Below are 19,320 nucleotides of genomic sequence, written 5' to 3'. Positions count from 1 at the left end.
GCTCGATGGAAGTGTCTGTCTATTCCGCCATCTTGGCTACATCTCTACTTTACTTATTTTATGACCTCAAATATGGTCTGTTATGCAAATATCCTTAAAAATAAAGTATATTCTGCCATTGTTGGATGGTGCAATGCTCTATAAATATCAATTAAGTCATGAGGCTTAATGGTATTATTTCATTTTATATGTTTTTTAAATTTGTTTTTGTCTAGTTCTATCAACTGTTCTGAGAGGATGTTAAAGTTTCCAACTATTATTTTAGAGTTTGTATTTCTCCTTTTAATTCTGCCAATTTAAAAAAATATATATTTTGAAGCTCTTTTTTGGAAGCATAGACATTTATGATTGTTTTGTCTTCCAGTTGAATTGACCCTAATGAAAGGTGTTTATCTGAAATATGTTTCATTTGATATTAATATAGCCAGTCCAGCCTTTATCTGCTAATGGTTTGCATGGTGAATCATTTTCCATACATTTCCTTTTAATACATTTGTCTTTATAATTAAAATGTATCTCTTCTAGCCAGCATATATCTGGGCCTTATTTTTTATGCCTTTTGACAATCTCTGCATTTTAATTAGAGTATATACCATTAATATTTTACATAATTATCGATTTGGTTGGATGTGGATCTTCTGTTTTATTTTTTGTTTTGTACCTTTCTTCTCTGTTCTTTATTCATCTTTTGACCCTATATTAACTTCTTTTTTGATTATTTGAATATTTTTAGAATAGAATATTGAAACAGTGCAACCTTATACATCCATATTTCCCACTCTCTCCTTTGTACTACACTTGCTATACAGAATGCATCAATGTATATTAACATCCCACAGGACAATATTAAAATCTTAGTTTTTACACAGTTATATGGTTTCAAAGAAATTAACAGGAAAAATACAAAAACAACCATCTTTAGTATTTACCCAGATATTTACTATTTCCTACATTCTTCATCCTTTTCTAAGGATCAGAATTTCCATCTGTTATCATTTCCTTTCAGCCTAAAAATATTTCCTTTGCAAGTTCTTATACTACATAACAGCTTGGTGAAGGATTATCTTAAAAAAAAAAAAAGAAAATTTCTTAGTTTTCATTTATTTGTAAATACCTTTACTTCACTTTCATTTTCGAATGACGCTTGTTGGATATAGGATTCCGGATTGACAGCTTTTTTCCCCAAGTGTTTTAAAGAGGTTGCTCCACTCTCTTCTGGCCTCCATGGTTTCTGATGGTGTCAGCTATTAATTGTGTGTGGCTTCTCTGTAAGTAGTGTATTTTTTTAACTCTTGATGCTTTCAAGATTTGCTCTTCTTCTTTGACCTTCAATAATTTTACTATGATGCCATTCCTCATGTGCTTTTTTGTGTGTATTTTGCTTGGCATTCATATCATCTTTTTTATCTGGAAATTTCTATCTTCATCAAATTTTGGAAAGTCTCTGCTTTTCATTTTCCAAATATTTTTCAACCACATTCACTCTCTGTCTTCTCCTTCTGGTATTCCAGTGCATGTACATTTGACCATTTGATATCATTTAACGTTTCTTTGGAGCCCTGGTGGTACAGTGGTTAAGAGTAGGGTTGCTAACCAAAAGATTGGCAGTTTCAATCCACCAGCCACTCCTTAGAAACCCTGAGTTTTCTATTGTTCTTAACCTTAGATCATTTCTATAGCTATATCTTCAAGCTGATTTACTCTTTCCTCTGTCATGCACATTTGGCTGTTAAGTATATACCATTTTTTAAAACTTTTTTGAGTTACAAAATTTCTATTTAGCCCTATTGTATTGATTATATGTTTTTGTCAAGAATTCAATATTCTGAGGTTTTTTATTCACTGAACACATGTTTTGTTTTACTTTATTGATAATAATTATATTTGCAATAGTTTCTTTAAGAATCATTGTCTGTAAGGGGAAATTGAGCCACCAAACCCACCCAACAGCAATAAGGTGACATGAGTTAAGACTAGACAGTATTCCATTTTCCCCTCCATCTCTGGTTTCAGTGCAAAGCTAAGCCTTTACTCTCACTTGCCATCAACAAGGCAGAATGAGGTGATGGGAGGCTAACTGTCAGTGGGGAGTTAAGCTTCTGACCCCACTCTGGAGCAACAAAGCAGTATGAGTCAGCCTTACGCTTGCCTTCCCTTGTGGTAGCAGTGCCCAGTGGGGAGCTGATCTTACACCCTCATTCTGAGGTAATGAGGCAGTGTGAGTCAGTTCCCCACTTTTAACGGGAAGAAGTCAGCAGGGCCAAAGGGTAGGAGCTGAACATTCACAGTGTATGTCTGCAATGAGGCAATGTGATGTATCTCAGTAAGAAAACTATCTGTTAAAAATATTACACACTCTGAAGAGTAACATATAATAATAAAATTGTCCAAGGTATAATTGAAAATTACTCATCATACTAAGAAACAGGAAAATCACACCACTAGTGAAATAAATGAGATAATGGAACTATTTGACAGTGATTATAACGCAGCTGCCATAAAAATGCTCCAGCAATTATGAATTCTCTTGAAACAAGTGAAAAGAACAAAGACTCAGCAAAATAATAGAAGTTATTAAAAAAAATGATATTTACATAACTAGAAAATACAAAAACTGAAATAAAGGTCTTGCTGAATTCATTCAATAGTAGAGAAAAGATAAGAGGATAGTATTAGCGGACTTGAGAACAGAGCAATAGAATTTATCCAATACGATCAGCAGGGGAAAACAGAAGAAAATGTCATGGACCTGTGTGCAACAACAAAAGATACAACATCTATGCAATTAGAGTTTAAGAAGAAGGGAGAGTAAGACTGAAAAACAATGTGAACCAATAGTGGTTGAAAACATTCAAGATTTGGAAAAACACAAGGATCCTACAGATTCAAGAAACTGAGTAAAAGTCAAACAAAATAAACCCAAAGAAATACATGCCAAGCAGCACATTAAATTTCTGAAAACAAAAGACAAAAAAAAATTTTTGTTGAAAGAAGCCAGAGAGAGATGACACATTAGTTATAGGAGGACACCAATTTGAATGACAGTGAGTTTCTCACTTGAAATCATGGTGTTCGAAGGAACAACAGTTTTACGTACCAAAAGAAAAGAATTGCTTAACCTGGATTTCTATATCTGTTGAAAATATACTTCAGGAATAAATGGGGAAATAAAGACATTCTCAGAGGTAGTAAAACAAGAAAACTTGTTGCTGGCAATCTTACTTTTAATGAACGATTAATAGAAGTCTACCAAATAGATTGAAAATTATAACAGGTGGAGGCTTGGGACTTCAGAAAGGAAAGACCATCAAAATGGGTAAAAATAAGGAAACATAATACACTATCTCTTTTGTAAGCTTCTTAAGTCATATTTTATGATTGAAGTAAAAATAATAATTCCATCTGAGGTGGAAATATATGTAAAGAGAGGAAATATATAAAGAAAATTATATTTTAAAAAGTTGAGAAGGTAAAGGACCTAACTGGAAGTAAAGTTTTTACACTTCACTTGAAGTGGTAAAATGTTAATGTCAGTAAACTGTTCTGTTTTTTATATATATTGTAATACCTAGAGCAAACACTAAGAAAACAACACAAAGTGATGTATTAAAAAAATTTAAAAAAACAGTAAAAACTATGCAAGACAGAACCCTAAAATATAATCAAGTAACCTAAACAAAGCCAAGTAAAGAAAAACAGAGAAAAGAGAAACAGGATAGAAACAAACAAAAAAATAGCAGACTTAAGCCCTAACATATCAGTAAAAAAAAAAACCCAGTGCCATCGAATAGCTTCTGACTCATAGCGACCGTATAGGACAGAGTAGAACTACCCCATGTAGTTTCCAAGGAGTGCCTGGTGGATTCGAACTGTCGACCCTATGGTTAGCAGCCGTAGCACTTAACCACTATGCCACCAGGGTTTCCATAGAGCTGGCAGTGGTGGGATGCATATCAGTAATTACCTTAAATGTAAATGGACTATATCCACCAATAAAAGTCAGAGATTGGTCTAATAGATTTTTAAAAAATACTTGATTCAACATTGTGCTGTCTACAAGAAACTCACTTTGAATACAATGACATAGGTAATTTGAGGTGAAAGAATGGACAATGATATAGCATGCCAACATGGATTAAAAAAAAAAATCAGGAGTAGCTGTATGTGTCAGATACAGTAGTGTTCAGAGAAAGGAAAATTAGTAGAGACAAAGAGAAGTATTGTATAATGATAAAAGGATCTATCTACACCCAGTGCCGCCGAATTTACAAGGAAGACATAGAATCCTTATCTATTGTTTTTAACATTTATTTCATCTCAGAATGTGTCCCATTTCCTTTGTTCTTCACATGTTGGATAATTTTGCATTGCATCCCAGACATTATGAATGTTAAATTGTGGAGATTTTAAATTCTGTTTTTTTTTTTCCTCCAATGAGTATTGTTTCTTTTTGCTTTAATAGGTGATTTCTTTGCAGGCTTGAACTGCAAACTGTTTCTTTTGTGGCATTTTCAGATCTTTTTACATTTCTAGTCTTTATCTGGACTGTTTAGAGTCTGTTTTGTGCATGCATGGTTGAGGTAGGAGTCAAAGCGGTGGATAGAAAGAGTTTGAGGCCTTGCAGGATTCACCCATTCTCTTCATTGGTCACAATTTCCCAGCATTAATTTTCTGATTACTCAGGCTAGAAAGATTGCAAATTTTTCTCTGTTCACCCCATTCCATGCCGGGTGGATTGTACTTGTTGCTAGCTGTGGTGGAATCAGCCTAACTCATGATGACCCCAAGCACAGTGGAGTGAAATGCTGCCTAGTACTTTGCCATCACTATGATTAGTTGTGTACCACTGTGATCCACAGGATTTCTATTGGCTGTTTGCGCTGAGCCCTAGACTAAAAGCGATAGAGGGGAAATTTACTTGTATAGCTATCTATCCCAAAAAAAAAAAAAATTTTTTTTTATCCCAGCTCCTATAAATGAAAGTGATCTCCCAGCCAGAGTCTGTCTGCTTTTATTCTCTCTCTGGAATCATCAGGCAGTTGCTTTGTGCGATATGTCTAGGTTTTATCTTTTTTTTTTTTCTTTGAGGGGTGGGCTGTCTTTTAGAGTCTTAGGAAACAGAACTGCAATCTCGTGGGCATAGCTTTCTCAACTGAAACCTGGCATCGTTGACCTGACTTATGGACTGAGAATAGTTTATTATTAATAAGAGCAATGTATTGAACATTTTCAATATTTTTCTATAGGGGAATTTTAAGAAAAAAATACTAAACAAAAAATTATGTAAATTAAATTAATGATGACAACATCAACAACCACATTTGTATCAATTATTTGTGGAATGTATTCTTATGTTACTATGTAGGACAAGCAGGGAGAGTTATGATCAGGAGGCAAAATTGGACAAAGACTCTGATCAATAGTATTTATGTGGCTACAGAATAAAAGAATAAGAGCTATCTTCAAACAGTGTTGGCTAACAACTTTAAAAAGAGGCATGAAAAGAAATTTTCTTGGAATGTTAGTTGGAAAGTTTTCCTTTAAAGTAAATCTCATCTTAATGCACCAAGGGATGTTACTGTATCAAGGAATTTTACTCTAAGGGAATTCCTAACAGAACGAGAACTTCTCATTTGAACACTAAAATCTGAGTTTTTAAGCAATTTGTTTGTTTGTTTAATGGTGTGTATCTGTTCTGCCTTTTGTTTCGCAGTGCTAGTCAAATTAGTCAAATTATTGGAGTGTATAGCAGGTAAACAGCTGTACTCTTTAATGTTATGATGAATTACTCATTGGCAGATTTTTTTCCTCAGAGAGTGCACTCCTTCAATTACAGAGTTAAAATAATTGTAGTTGTTTCTAGAGCTAATTGTCTCCTGCACTTATCTGAGTTTTTACTTCATACTGAGCTGACGTTGAAGAGTGCATCCGAAATACACAAAAAGGGCATATTTTTATTTTTCTGTCCCAAATGGCTTTGGGAAAAATTTTATAAAAAATGGGAACATTCCATGTAATTTTCGAAGCTATTTCTATAGCCTCATTTATATTGTAACTAAAATTATTGTATGTGATTTTTAATTAGGCCCTTTGTTGAATAATTCTTCACATTTGAGGATGGTAAATTCAGATAAAATTTCATGGGTAAAATCAGCCCAAGTGTCCCCTTGAAATAATGTATTTTAATAATAAAATGTCATGCACATTTTTTTAATTGAATTAGATTGAGACTTGGTTGTGTGTAAATGTCTTTATTTCTTCCATAGCACGAGTGAGATATATTTTACTTATGTTTGCATAAATGATAATAAGTACATTTAATCAGAATTCTACATAAAGTATAAAAATATAGTCCATTGTATTTTTCTAATATTTGCCATGTTACTAAATTTATCATGTTGCAAAATTAACTAAGCATTTAAACATTGTGCAATGTATATGTTAGCTGGTCACAGGAATAGTTTCCTTTTTTTTTTAAATTATAACGAGGTGAACATGCAGACTACTTTTCTAAATATGCTGGCTATTTCTTTGCTGATTACCATTAGTAGAATTTCCCTTCATTATTTGAGATATTGGACAGTAATTCCATGTGTAACTAACGTTGGAATTTGTGATTATTTTGTGTAACTGCGTTCCTTTAGGAAAAAAAAAGGCGTTGATTTGGTTACTATCTTTTTTTTTCTTTTTATAAGAGCCTAATTCAAACTGTGTGAAAAAAAATTGTCACCAGTAGAAAATAAAATCAAGAAAATAATTTAATAATTAATTAAATTTTATTAAATGGTACTTATTTTGGAAAGCAATCTTTTTCGGAACTAAATTTCCAAATTTACCTATCATTCTCTGGGTGCAGTATGCTCATGACTTATTGACTTGTGTGTGTGTGTGCACATGTGTGTGTGCATCTAAACTGGAATGAGTGTATCTACGATTCTTCATTTTTGTTAATTTGGAAGTAAAAATCCAGTTTCTGCATCTGATAGCTTCTATGGTGACCAGTTTCTACACCTCTCTGTTTTAATGGCATGGGTTTAGCAATGGAACAGAGAAACAGAATGCATTTCCAGATGGTTGAAGTGGGCATTTTACTGGAGAATACCAATTGGAGGGGAGCCACACTACTTTAAATTCCAGCATTACATGAACCAATGGAATCAGCAATAGGAACAAAAAAAATAATGAAAGCTATAAAAGAGTAAATGAAGACCTTGATCTTTGAGCAACTATTCACAGGAAGATAGAATTCTCTGCCATTTATCAGCCTTGATAGGAAGAGAGAAGGTGGTGTAGCTTGACAAAAGATGAAGAACGAAATATAAAGAGTTGACAAAGAAGTCAACAATCTGGACATGTCCAAGACATAGAAACTATACTGAAAAAAAAAAACAATAATGATAAATATATTCATTGAAAACAGATAATAATGTGCTGAGAACAATGCTAAGCATTACACACACACACACACACACATTCTTTTATCAGTACAGTGCATCACATACAGTATTATTCACATCTCTCATAAACCTTTGAAGTAAGTTAATTACGCACACTTTATAAATGAGCAAAGGAAAGAAAAATAGGTTATGTGAATTTCCCAACATGGTGTATTTAATTGGAAGAATTTGTCACTCTAACTTACCCAACTCTGAATTCAAAGCTTTTTCCCTTAACCAAAATGATTACTGTTGTTAGTTGCTGTCAAGTCAATTCCAACTCCTAGTGGCCTCATGTGTGCAGAATAGAAATGCTCTATAGGATTTTCAAGGCTGTGACGTTTCCAAAGCAGATTGCCAAGCCTGTCTTCCGTGGTGCCTCTGGGAGTGCTTGAACTGCTAATCTTCTGCTAGTAGTTGAGTGCTTAACCGTTTGTGCCACCCAAGCACCTTAACCAAATGCTATACTTGAAAAATCAGTCTTATTCTGGTTCTAGCAGATATATAAAATTTTGGAAGCTGCTTGGGTCTAATTCTTTCATGCACTTATTGAATCAAATATTATATTGAGTGCCTAATATGTGTCATCCCTGTTATACATGCTAGACATAGAGCAGTGAATAAATATACAAAACCCTAGTCTTCGTGGAGTTTACATTATAATGTGAGAAGAGAGACATTAAATAAACGAATAAATATCCTATCATAATGATCAACGCTATGGAGTGAAAGAATGCAGGGAAGTAGGATACAGACTGCCAGTGGAAGTTGGGGGAGGGGTAGAGATGCTAGAAAAATATAATTTTAAACAGGGTAGCCAGGGAAAGCTTTACTGATAAGGTGACATTTAAATAAAAATTTTAGGAGATTAGGGAGAAAACCTGTTGCCGTCCAGTCAATTCTGACTCATAGCAACCCTATAGAGCAGAATAGAACTGCCCCATAGGGTTTCCAAGGTTGTAATCTTTACAGAAGCAGACTGTGGCATCTTTCTCCTGCAGAGTGGCTGGTGGGTTTGAACCACTGATCTTTTGGTTAGCAGCCTAGCACTTAGCCACTGCACCACCACGGAGAAAGTTATATAGATATCTGGGGAAGAGGTGCCGTATGGCAGGAGAGGAGTGATCCAGAGGGAGACTAGAAGAATAAGAAATTAGGGAGATAAGGGATGAGAAGAAAACTATAATACCTCGCCTAATTTAAAAGCCTTGCATTTTACTCTAAATGCTTAATATATACACAATCTGATGTTTTAAAAGACTCACTCTGATTGGTGTATTGATAATATAGCAAAGATAGAGGAGCTAGAAACATTTATTCATGAGGCAGTCTTCTATGCACTTGGAATATGGCAATGAACCAAGCTTCAAACCTCTGCTCTGATGGAGCAGACATTCTATAACAAAAAACATGGATCATCTTCTAATAAACTCAGCATATTTTGATAGATTAGCATGCTCTGTAATTTGAACAGGTCTATGAACTATTTAACTTCATGCCAAGATATTAAGAGACCGATAACTAAGCAATAACTAAAATCAAATCCCATATAGACAAATATTTAAATGCAAATTAGTAGTAAATTAAAAGAGGTACGTCACTTATCACTTAGTTTTAAAAACTAAATCAGACTAGGAATATATTTTTAAATTTTACATATACATTATAAAGCATTTTAAATGACATACCACAAAATAACCATTTTAAAAATTATTGTGACATTTATTTGTATACTTAATTCTTAAAGTGCTAGATTCAAGCTATAGGCAAATCAATACAAAATATGTTATTTTATTTAAATCTTTTACTATAAGGTGCTTCATATCTGTTTGGAAACCCTGGTTGTGTAGTGGCTGAGAGCTACGTCTGCTAACCAAAAGGTTGGTAGTTTGAATCCACCAGGCTCTCCTTGGAAACCCTGTGGGACAGTTCTACTCTATTCTTTAGGGTCACTATAAGTCGGAATAGGCTCCACACCAATGGGTTGGTTTGGTTGGTTGTTTCATATCTGTTTGGACAGATGTGAGTTCCATAAAAATAAATACATTAGCTCATTCCAATTATTCCGAACATAAAGTGCATAAGAATTTTAAACATGACATCAAATTCTTTAGTTCTACTGCTCCATTATGCCCCCACCAACCCCTTATCTTATAAAGTTAAGAACTCTGAGTGCATTTTAATGATGTATTTAAATTCACAATTCTGACCCCTGGACACTCAAATATATATTGGTTATTTTTACCCAGAAGAATTCTCCAGATTGATTGCTAATGGGCCCATTTTATACCCTGACTTATCTTAAACATCTTCAAATCCCTATGCATAGACGATATTAGAGTAGAGAGAGACTTTCTAGATCAAGTATTTGGAGTTATTACATGAACAGTGTAAGTTGTGGGCAGGAGGAGAAAGTTTAGTGATCTGTTGTGTTTTAAAAAGACAATATTCTCTGTTCTCACTGTTAAATAGCCATACTAACAAACTCCAAGATCATTTAAACTTCATCAAATCCAAATTTTCATTCACTTATATGAGGAATTTGATTTCTAAAATCATGGGAAAAATGAATTCTTGGCTCTCCAAAACTGTTTTAAAGTGCTAAAAACATCAGCTTACATTATTTTCCATAAATTATGTTTATACAAAATTAATATCAAATTTAAAGGATTGGTCTGGAAAAATGTTTGGATTCATTTGAAATCATGTAACCCTACGATGACTGATTATTGAAGTTAATAGTTACTATGATAAAGCCCAACTGAAATTCTGTATATCTTACACTTGTCTAACTCAAGAGTTTAACTTCGATATCTGAGATGTGCTAATGCGATTGTTAATGCTAGGCTGAAAATTAGATGAAATGGAAGTTTTATGTTAACTTTCAGCTCTATTAAAATACACAAGTGGAAATATTCACAAAATTAGAGAAGAAAATTAGTACAGACATTCATATTCATATACCACAGAACTAAATTTTAATCAGATCATATGATGTCAAGATTAGTACTCCAGCTACATTCCAATGGCATAACTAGATGATTCAGACACATTAATCAAGTAACTTCTGATTAAATAAATGGTTGTTGTGTTTAGATATGATGGCCAAAACCCCAGGATTTTATTGAATTCTTTGGGGAGGAAAACAATAATGTTCTATAGAAAACACTGCCTGTTCTCTGAAACTCAAAGTACATTTTAATATGTGCCACCATGTATTGTATGAAATCTAAATTGCTCCTTCTGGCTTCAAAGGATTTTAAAATATGCCACCCAAGCTTCCATAGAAAGGAAACTCCATTGGCATCAGCTATCAATGCTGTTGTTGCTGTGTGCAGTCAGTTTATTCAGACTCATAACAAACCCTATAGGACACGGTAGAACTCCTCCACAGGGTTTCCAAGTCTGTAAAAATTTAGGGAGCCAGACTACCACATCTTTCTCCAGTGGAGTGGCTGGTGGGTTGGAACTGCTGACCTTTCTATTAGTTGACGAGCAGCTTAATTACTGCACTACCAGGGCTCCTTCTATCAATACCACTGTACGTGAACAGGTTGTGTGCATGTTGAGTGGAGGGTGCTGTTAAAGCTCTATTTTATTAGAATAATGTTACCTCATAGGAAGATTTTCTATGGACTATTTTTTATTTTATGCTCAATAACAGCTTTGAAAACAGAATTTGAGAAAAGACGAGTGGCATAATTATATTATAGTCTTTTTGGTTTATTGTTATTGCTGTAAATTTGATCTTTTATTTACAAATATAACTCAATAATAAATACACCAAAATTGTAAGACTATTTAAGATAAAACAGATAATCTGGGTTGAAAAGAATAGACTGCTCAACTGCTTTTCCTTCCCTCAACCTTCTCATTTTGTTTTTTTCTCTGATTACTCTTTAGCACACATTGGTAATAATTATGTAATATCTGATAGAGGCTGCTGATTTGTATCAAAAACCAGAAAACCAAACCTGTTTCTGTCGAGTGGATTCTGACTCATAGTGACCCTATAGGACAGAGTAGAACTGCCCCATGGGGTTTCCAAGGAGCAGCTGGTGGATTTGAACTGCTGACCTTTTGGTTAGCAGCCTTAGCTCTTAAACACTGCACCATCAGGGCCCCAATTTGTACCAGATAACAGATATATTATCTCAGCTCATTAAAAATAGTTTTTAATTTCTCTCTCTCTACTCCTCCCTTCCTCCTTCTTAGGATTGTTATAAGGAATATATAAGGTAATGAATATGAAGTGGATGGCATAATACCTAGCAGAGACCAATCTATTAATAAACAGTAAATGCTATTATTACAACTTTCCTCTCCTACTTCTTTTTTTCCTTCCATTGATATAAATGTTAACTGATCACCTGCTCCATGCATGGCCCTGCGTTATTCTGTGCATCATGCTAAGGTGAGTAAGACATAGCTCCAACCTTACATTAATTCTTATCTATGTTTAATTTTTTTGTTGTTGTTTGAATCTTAAATCAAGCGTGTCCTAAATAAAGACCAGATCTCATCACAGTGAACTTCTAAAGAATATGTTTTTACCTCTATTGGAATTTCAGCCAATTGACAAGTAGGGAAAAGAAGTTGGTAAATAAGTCCAGTGTTGACAAGTATGAAATATTCTTACATTCCCAAACTTATGATAGGCATTGATTCTTGATTAAGAACTCTCTTTCACTGAATCATAGAATGGTCATAGGGCTGTTCTCAGATGAAAGTTTGAAGCAGCAACTACCCTTCAATAAAATAATGTATCATCTCATTATTAGGATTGTTTTTGCAAACTTTATAATACTTTCTATTCCCTGAATCTCTCAGAAATTTTGTGTAATAAAAATATAATTTTATGGATTATAAAAAAAAAAAAGAAAACATTGCCATCGAGTTGATTTCGACTCACAGCGACCCTACAGGACAGGGTAGACCTGCCCCACAGAGTTTTCAAAGAGTGCCTGGTGGATTCAAACTACCAACCTTTGTTTAGCAGTCGCAGCTCTTAACCACCAGGATTATAGTTATATTAATTTCAATGATGATTTTGAAAGTGTTCACTGATGGAGAATTCTGTCTTAAATCCAGTGAAATTCACTGATAAATTCCAAAATTCTCTTCAATGAGAAGTCATCCTATAATCTTGATCCTTAAATATTTCTATATAGCCCTGAAAGATGGTTTGACATGAAGCAAATTTTACATAACACTTATATATCTAGTTAAAGCACACACACACATAAAAATCCAATGTAGTTTTATTGGGAATGATTACTGATTCTGCAGTTTATTTAAACTGAGTGGCTCCAGGTATTCGGCGGAAGTCACTCCTTGAAAAAGCACAAAGATATTCTTTTGAACAGAAATGTTACATTTACTTATTGGTGATCTTCTACACCAATCTACAAAGGAGATGTAGAGTATCTTAACACTAAGTTACCTTATTCAGGGCCACAGGTATTCTTGTTAATATTTAATGTAATCAGGAATTTCTTCAAGAAGTTTTTGGGTGTATTTTTCCACCTATTTTCTCCTCAGAGAGAATTCTTGGATAAAATCAAGATTACATGCATGTTGTACCAGTACTCTTACTCCAACTTTGAGGGAGCTGTAGAGTGAGGGCTCCAGAATAATATTTTAGTCTAGGGCTTTTGTCCTATTGGGAGACTACTTTATCTTAATCCTTGCTTACTTTGTGCTGAGGAACTAGGCCTTTACTGTGGATCTGCCCACCTATCCCAGCAATTAAATGAGTGGAGAGATGGACAGAATTATTTAAAGGTTAAAGCAGAGTGTTGAGGAGCTAACTGGTGAACATAGTCACTTTTGTTATGGTACAGTGTAGGCATTCACTTCCCACTCATGATGCTTTCTGTTTCTCATAAATATGAAAATGAAATTATAAAAAAATTGTAAATTTGACACAAAGTCTTCCTTAAGGATCAAGCAAGATTTGGCAGTGAGACTGAAAGAGGCTAAAACTGTATGCATTGATATAGATAGATGGTGCCCTGGGACAACACGTGGAGATAGTCTAAAGCACTTTAAAAAGAGAGGCTTTGCAATAGCAGGCTTTTAATGGGAGTCTGCTGGTGGTGAATTTTTAGACTCCACTATACAGATGCATGGAAACCCTGGTTGCATAGCGGTTAAGAGCTATGGCTGCCAATTGAAAGGTTAACAGTTCAAATTCACCAGGCACTCCTTGGAAACACTATGGGGCAGTTCTACTCTGTTCTATAGGGTCACTAGGAGCTGGAATCAACTTGAGGGCAACGGGTTTGGTTTTTGGTTTATACAGATGCATGTATATCTCTTACAATTAAGAACAGGTACAAAAGCAAGGAAACACCACCCTTTGCCAACCAGCCTTTTTGAAATGTATGGGTGTACAGTTATCATAAGACAATCTAGGAGCTCATATCTGATAATTGATACATGAACAAATGAATGAATGCGAGGGATTTCAACCTAATATTGAATGAGTTGTTTTTGTCTTCCATAATTTTGCATCCTGTGACTTTATACACCCAGTTTCTGAGTTTATCAAGACATCTGCTAAGTGCCAAAGGACTAGACAATGAGATATATCTTGTGCCCTGGAGGTAGCACATAACCTGGTCAATGATACAGATTTGTATGTAACTAATTAATTTTTTTTTAATTATTACAGCGTGCAAAAGGTGAAAACTTCTATAATGCAGTTTATAAAATACTGAAAACATTCCAACTATGAGGATAATAAAAATGTTCTTCAAAGAGATAGCAGTTAAGTTGGACCTTTCAGGTTGAGTAGACTTTTAAGTAGTGTGGATGGGGAGATTATTCTCGGTTGAGGTACCTAATTGAGAAAACAGCAGAGGCATAAAAATGCATGCACTGAATGGTCTGGGAATAAGAAGAATCATAGTGTTCAGGAGCGTACTGGACATTGTGCAGAGGTTCAAGGGGAGGTCTGGAAAAGAATATTGGGGAGCATATCATAAATTTCTTAGAATGACGTGGTAAAAAAAATCTTTTATACTCAGTGAGAAAAAAAGTTTTGAATGGGGCAGTGACAGACAGGGAATTATTTGTGTATCATAAAAGGTAATTTGAAACTGAGTGGAGGACTTGCAGAATTGAGTAGGGACTGGAGAGAAGGATACAGTATGGAAGGTATAAGATGATGAAGGCATGGACTAAGGTTTGGTAAATCAGATTTCAAGATTACATCTCTTGTCTCACAGTGCCCCATCTACATTCTCAAAATATCAGCTTTTAAGCTTTTGGGTTTTTTAAGGAGCAAGATTTTCAAATTTTGTTTCTGGAAACCTTTCAAACTTAAAGAATTTTAATCAGATGGTTTATTTAGATCTCATTGAAATTTAAGTCCACAATGCAATGCTTATTGGAGATTGTATGAACAAACATTTGTAAGTAGTATTTGGTCCTAGGGGTTTTCCTATGATAATCAACCTACAGTCAAAATTATGAAATTTAATTAGAAGATTAGATACCTAGAAAACGAAAAGCACTAGATTGGAACCAGCTTTTGCCTGCTCTCCCAGCATTATAGCTCCTGCAGTTGAGTACCTCAGCACTAGAAGCCAATGATTGTCTGCCTACTGGTCCAAAATGCAGGCTTTAAAATGGCTCTCAAATAGATTCATAGATACATACAAGAATATATATGTATACATTTTAGTTAAAAAAGATGACAGACAACACTTTAACCAAATGATCACATTTAACATCAGCAGTACTAGGACAACCAACTTTATGTGCCTCCTGATATGACACACTGAAAAGGAAACTTTTTTTCAGTATCTTGACTAAAAATATATAAATGACATCTAGTAATTAAAAAACATCGAATGATTTTTAAAAATTTGCAAAGTAAATGGCCTGAGATCTTCAAAAATATCAAAGTTATAAACCCACCACACACACACAGACTAGGGAACTGTTCAAAATTGAGCTTCCAGATTAACAGAGTAGGAAGAATAGGCTGGTGATCTACTTTAGAAAAATCAGACATGAAAACCCTATGGAACACAATGGTCTGATCAGCAATCAATCATGTGGATGGTTCAGGGCTGGACAGCATTTTGTTCTGTTGTACATGTGGTTGTCACGAATCGGGGGCAGACTCTATGGAAGCTAACAACAACACAAAGAAACATCACAACCAAATGAAGTGGGTCCATTCTTGGACCAGGATCTTCTTTGTTATAAAAGATAAAACTGGGACAACTGGTAAAATTTGAATAATGCCCCAATCATGATAATTATACTGATGTAAAGAAATTCCTTGTCCATAGAAAACAAATGCTGAAGTATTTAGGAGTAAAAGCACATCATGTCTTCAACTTACTTTCCAAATGGTTCAGAAAAAAGTGTGTGTGGATGTAGGTGGATATATAGATGTACAAATAGATATCTGTTATCTATATCATCTATATCTATATCTAGAGAGAAATATGGAGAGAGATTGAGAACAAGGAAACAAATGTAGGAAAGTATTTAAGAATAGGCAATATCAGCCAAGGAAAAATGGGAATTCCTCCAATCTTTGTGTAAGTTTGAAATTATTTCAAAATAAAAAGTTACAAAAAGAAATAATAAAGGTTCTTTTTTCAATGGAAAGAAAAAAAGATATTGTGCTCATAAACTTAAAAAAAATTCAGAAGTAGAATTAATTCATGACTGAAAACTATTCCTTTTCCACTTTCTAAATTTCTATAAGCTTGCAAAAAAAGCAAGAACAGCAAAGAAGAAACAGACACGGTCCAGTGCAATTTCTACCAGTGTCTCTCTGTAGGTATAGCAGTTTTTATGACAATAGAGAAGGCCATTGAAGATTCAGTGTAAAGGAAAACAAAACAATGAAATTATTGAAGAGTTTCTTGTTCACCTTTATAAAGTAGAAAACTGCAAAGGCAAAAGGAAGCGTGCAATGAGCCACATATGCGAACAATTGAAAGACAAAAGCTTAGAATTGTGGAAAACCAAAAGCTAGTGCAATTTTTTTTTTTGTGTGTGTGTGTGTGTGTGTATGTGTGCTTTAGGTGAAGGTTTACAGAGCAAATTAGATTCTCATTCAGTAGTTTACATTACACACAAACTGTGACATTGGTTACAATTCCCGCAGGGTGTCAGAGCTCTCCATTACCACCTTGAGTTCCCCAAGTCCATTCCTCTGGTTTTCCTGCAACTTCCTCCTGCCTTCTCACCTTTGCTTTTGGGCAGATGTTGCCCTTTTGTTTTCATATAGATGATGGTTCTAAGGTGCACTTTCCTCACAGATATTATTTTATAGACCTATTATTTGGCTGAGAGTTGATCTCTGGGAATGGCTTCTGTTCCAAGTTAGAAAGGTGTCTAAGAATCATAGTCTCGGGGCTTCCTCCAGCAACACTCAGACCAATAAATGTCTGCTTTATGAAATTGAAATTTGTTCTACATTTTTTCCCACTCTAACCTGGACTTTCTATTGTGATCCTGGTCAGAGAGGTCGGTAGTGGCAACCAGGCACCATCTAGTTCTGGTCTCAGGCTAGTGGAGGCTGTGGTTTCTGTCTGTGGTCCATTAGTTCTTTGGACTAATTGTTTACCTGAGTCTTCGGTTTTCTTCCCTCTCCTTTGTTCTGTATGGAAAGAGACCAAAAGTTGTATCTTAGATGGCTGATCACAAGCTTTTAAGACCCCAGATGCTATTCACCAAAGTAGGATAAAGAATGTTGTCTTTATGAAGCATGTTATGCCAGTTGACCTAGATGTCCCCCAAGACTATAGTCCTTAGCTTTCAATCCCAGAAACTCAGTCTCCCAAGCCATTTGGTTATATGTCTACGATGTTTCCATGACTGTGCTCCCTGAGTGCTCTGTTACATATATAACAGTATACATGCAGCACATACGAATATGTATGTAGAAATATCCACAGCCAAATATGCACATAGGTGTACTCCCACACACCCTCCCACACCTATTCAGCATACATATATACCTATATATCCACTCATAAATTATTGTTTGTTATTGCTGTTGTCGTAGGATTGTATACGTTATTTACTGTCTTTGCCTTTTATTCTTCCATACTTCTCAGTGTCTTCCCCTCCCTTGGTCATATTATGCTGACTTCCCTTCCCCATCGTTAATACTTGTCTACTTCCTAGTTAGTGATTTTCCCTTCCTCCCCCTCCTATCCCTGATAACAATCAAAAATATTTCTTTCTGTGTGCAAGCCTTTTCTTGACTGTTCATAATAGTGGTCTCATACAATATTTTTTCTTTTATGATTGACTTATTTCACTCAGCATAATGTCCTCCAGACTCATTCATGTTGTGAGATGTTTTGAGGATTCATCATTATTCTTTATCCTTGTGTAGTGTTCCATTGTGTGTATGTACTAAAGTTTGTTTATGGGCCGTTAGGTTGTTTCCATCTTTTTGCTGTTGTGAATAATGCTGCAATGAACATGGGTGTGCATGTGTCTATTCTTGTCACGGCTCTTATTTCTCTAGGATATATACAAAGGATTACTGGATCAGATGTTATTTATATTTCTAGCTTTTTAATGAAGCATCATACTGTTTTTCATAGTGGTTGTACCATTTTACATTCCCTCCAGGAATGTATGAGAGTTCCAATCTCCCCACAACCTCACTAGAATTTGTTGTTTTCTGTTTTTTTGATCAGTGCCATTATTGCCAGGTGAGATGACATGTCATTGTAATTTTGATTTGTAACTCTCTAATGGCTTATGATGACGTAGCTAAGTGCTACAGCTGCTAACCAAGGAGTCAGCAGTCAGCAGTTCAAATCCACCAGGTGCTCCTAGGAAACTCTATGGGTCAGTTCTACTCTGTCCTATAGGGTCACTATGAGTTGGAATCTACTTGAGGGCATCTAATAAAGTGTAACAAACAGGGTAGAAAAATATTGCAAAAGAAAAAGACATGAGTTTTTATTTTTTTTTTAATGGCTGATGGAGTCCTGGTGGTGCAGTGGTTAAGAGTGGTTAAGAGCTCAGCAGTTCAAAATCACCAGACTCTCCTTGGAAACCCTATGGAGCAGTTCTGCTCTGTTCTACAGATGGAAAGAATACACAGAGTCATTATAACAAAAAGAATTAGTCTACGTTCAAACATTTCAAGAGGTAGCATACGAGCAGGAACTGATGGTACTGAAGGAAGAAGCCCAAGCTTCACTGAAGGCATTGGTGAAAAATATGGCTTCAGGAATTGATGGAATTTCAATTGAGATGTTTCAACAAATGGATGCAGCACTGGAAATGCTTACTCATCTATGCCAAGAAATTTGGAAGACAGCTACCTGGCCAACTGACTGGAAGAGATCCACATTTATGCCTATTCCCAAGAAAGGTGATCCAACTGAATGTGGAAATTATCAAATGATATCATTAATATCACGTGTAAGCAAAATATTGCTGAAGATCATTCAAAAGCGGCTGCAACAGTGTGTCAACAGGGAACTGCCAGAAATTCAGGCCAGATTCAGAAGAGGATGTGGAAACAGGGATATCATTGCTGGTGTGAGATGAATTCTGGCTGAAAGCAGATAATGCCAGACGGATGATTACCTGTGTTTGATTGACTATGCAAAATCATTCGATTGTGCGGGTCATAACAAAATTATGGATAATATTACAAAGAATGGGAATTCCACAACACTTAATTGTGTTCATGAGGGACCTGTAGATAGATCAAGAGGCAGGTGTTTGGACAGAACGAGGGGGTACTGAGTGGTTTAAAGTCAGGAAAGGTGTGCATCAGGGTTGTATCCTCTCACCTTACGTGTTCAATCTGTATGCTGAGCAAATAATCCAAGAAGCTGTACAATATGAAAAAGAATAGGGCATCAGGATTGGAGGAAGA

The sequence above is a fragment of the Loxodonta africana genome, chromosome X (assembly GCF_030014295.1).
Source record: "Loxodonta africana isolate mLoxAfr1 chromosome X, mLoxAfr1.hap2, whole genome shotgun sequence".
NCBI classification, from domain to species: Eukaryota; Metazoa; Chordata; class Mammalia; order Proboscidea; family Elephantidae; genus Loxodonta; species Loxodonta africana.
The sequence above is the reverse complement of the archived record's forward strand: the minus strand, read 5'-3'. Positions refer to the sequence as shown.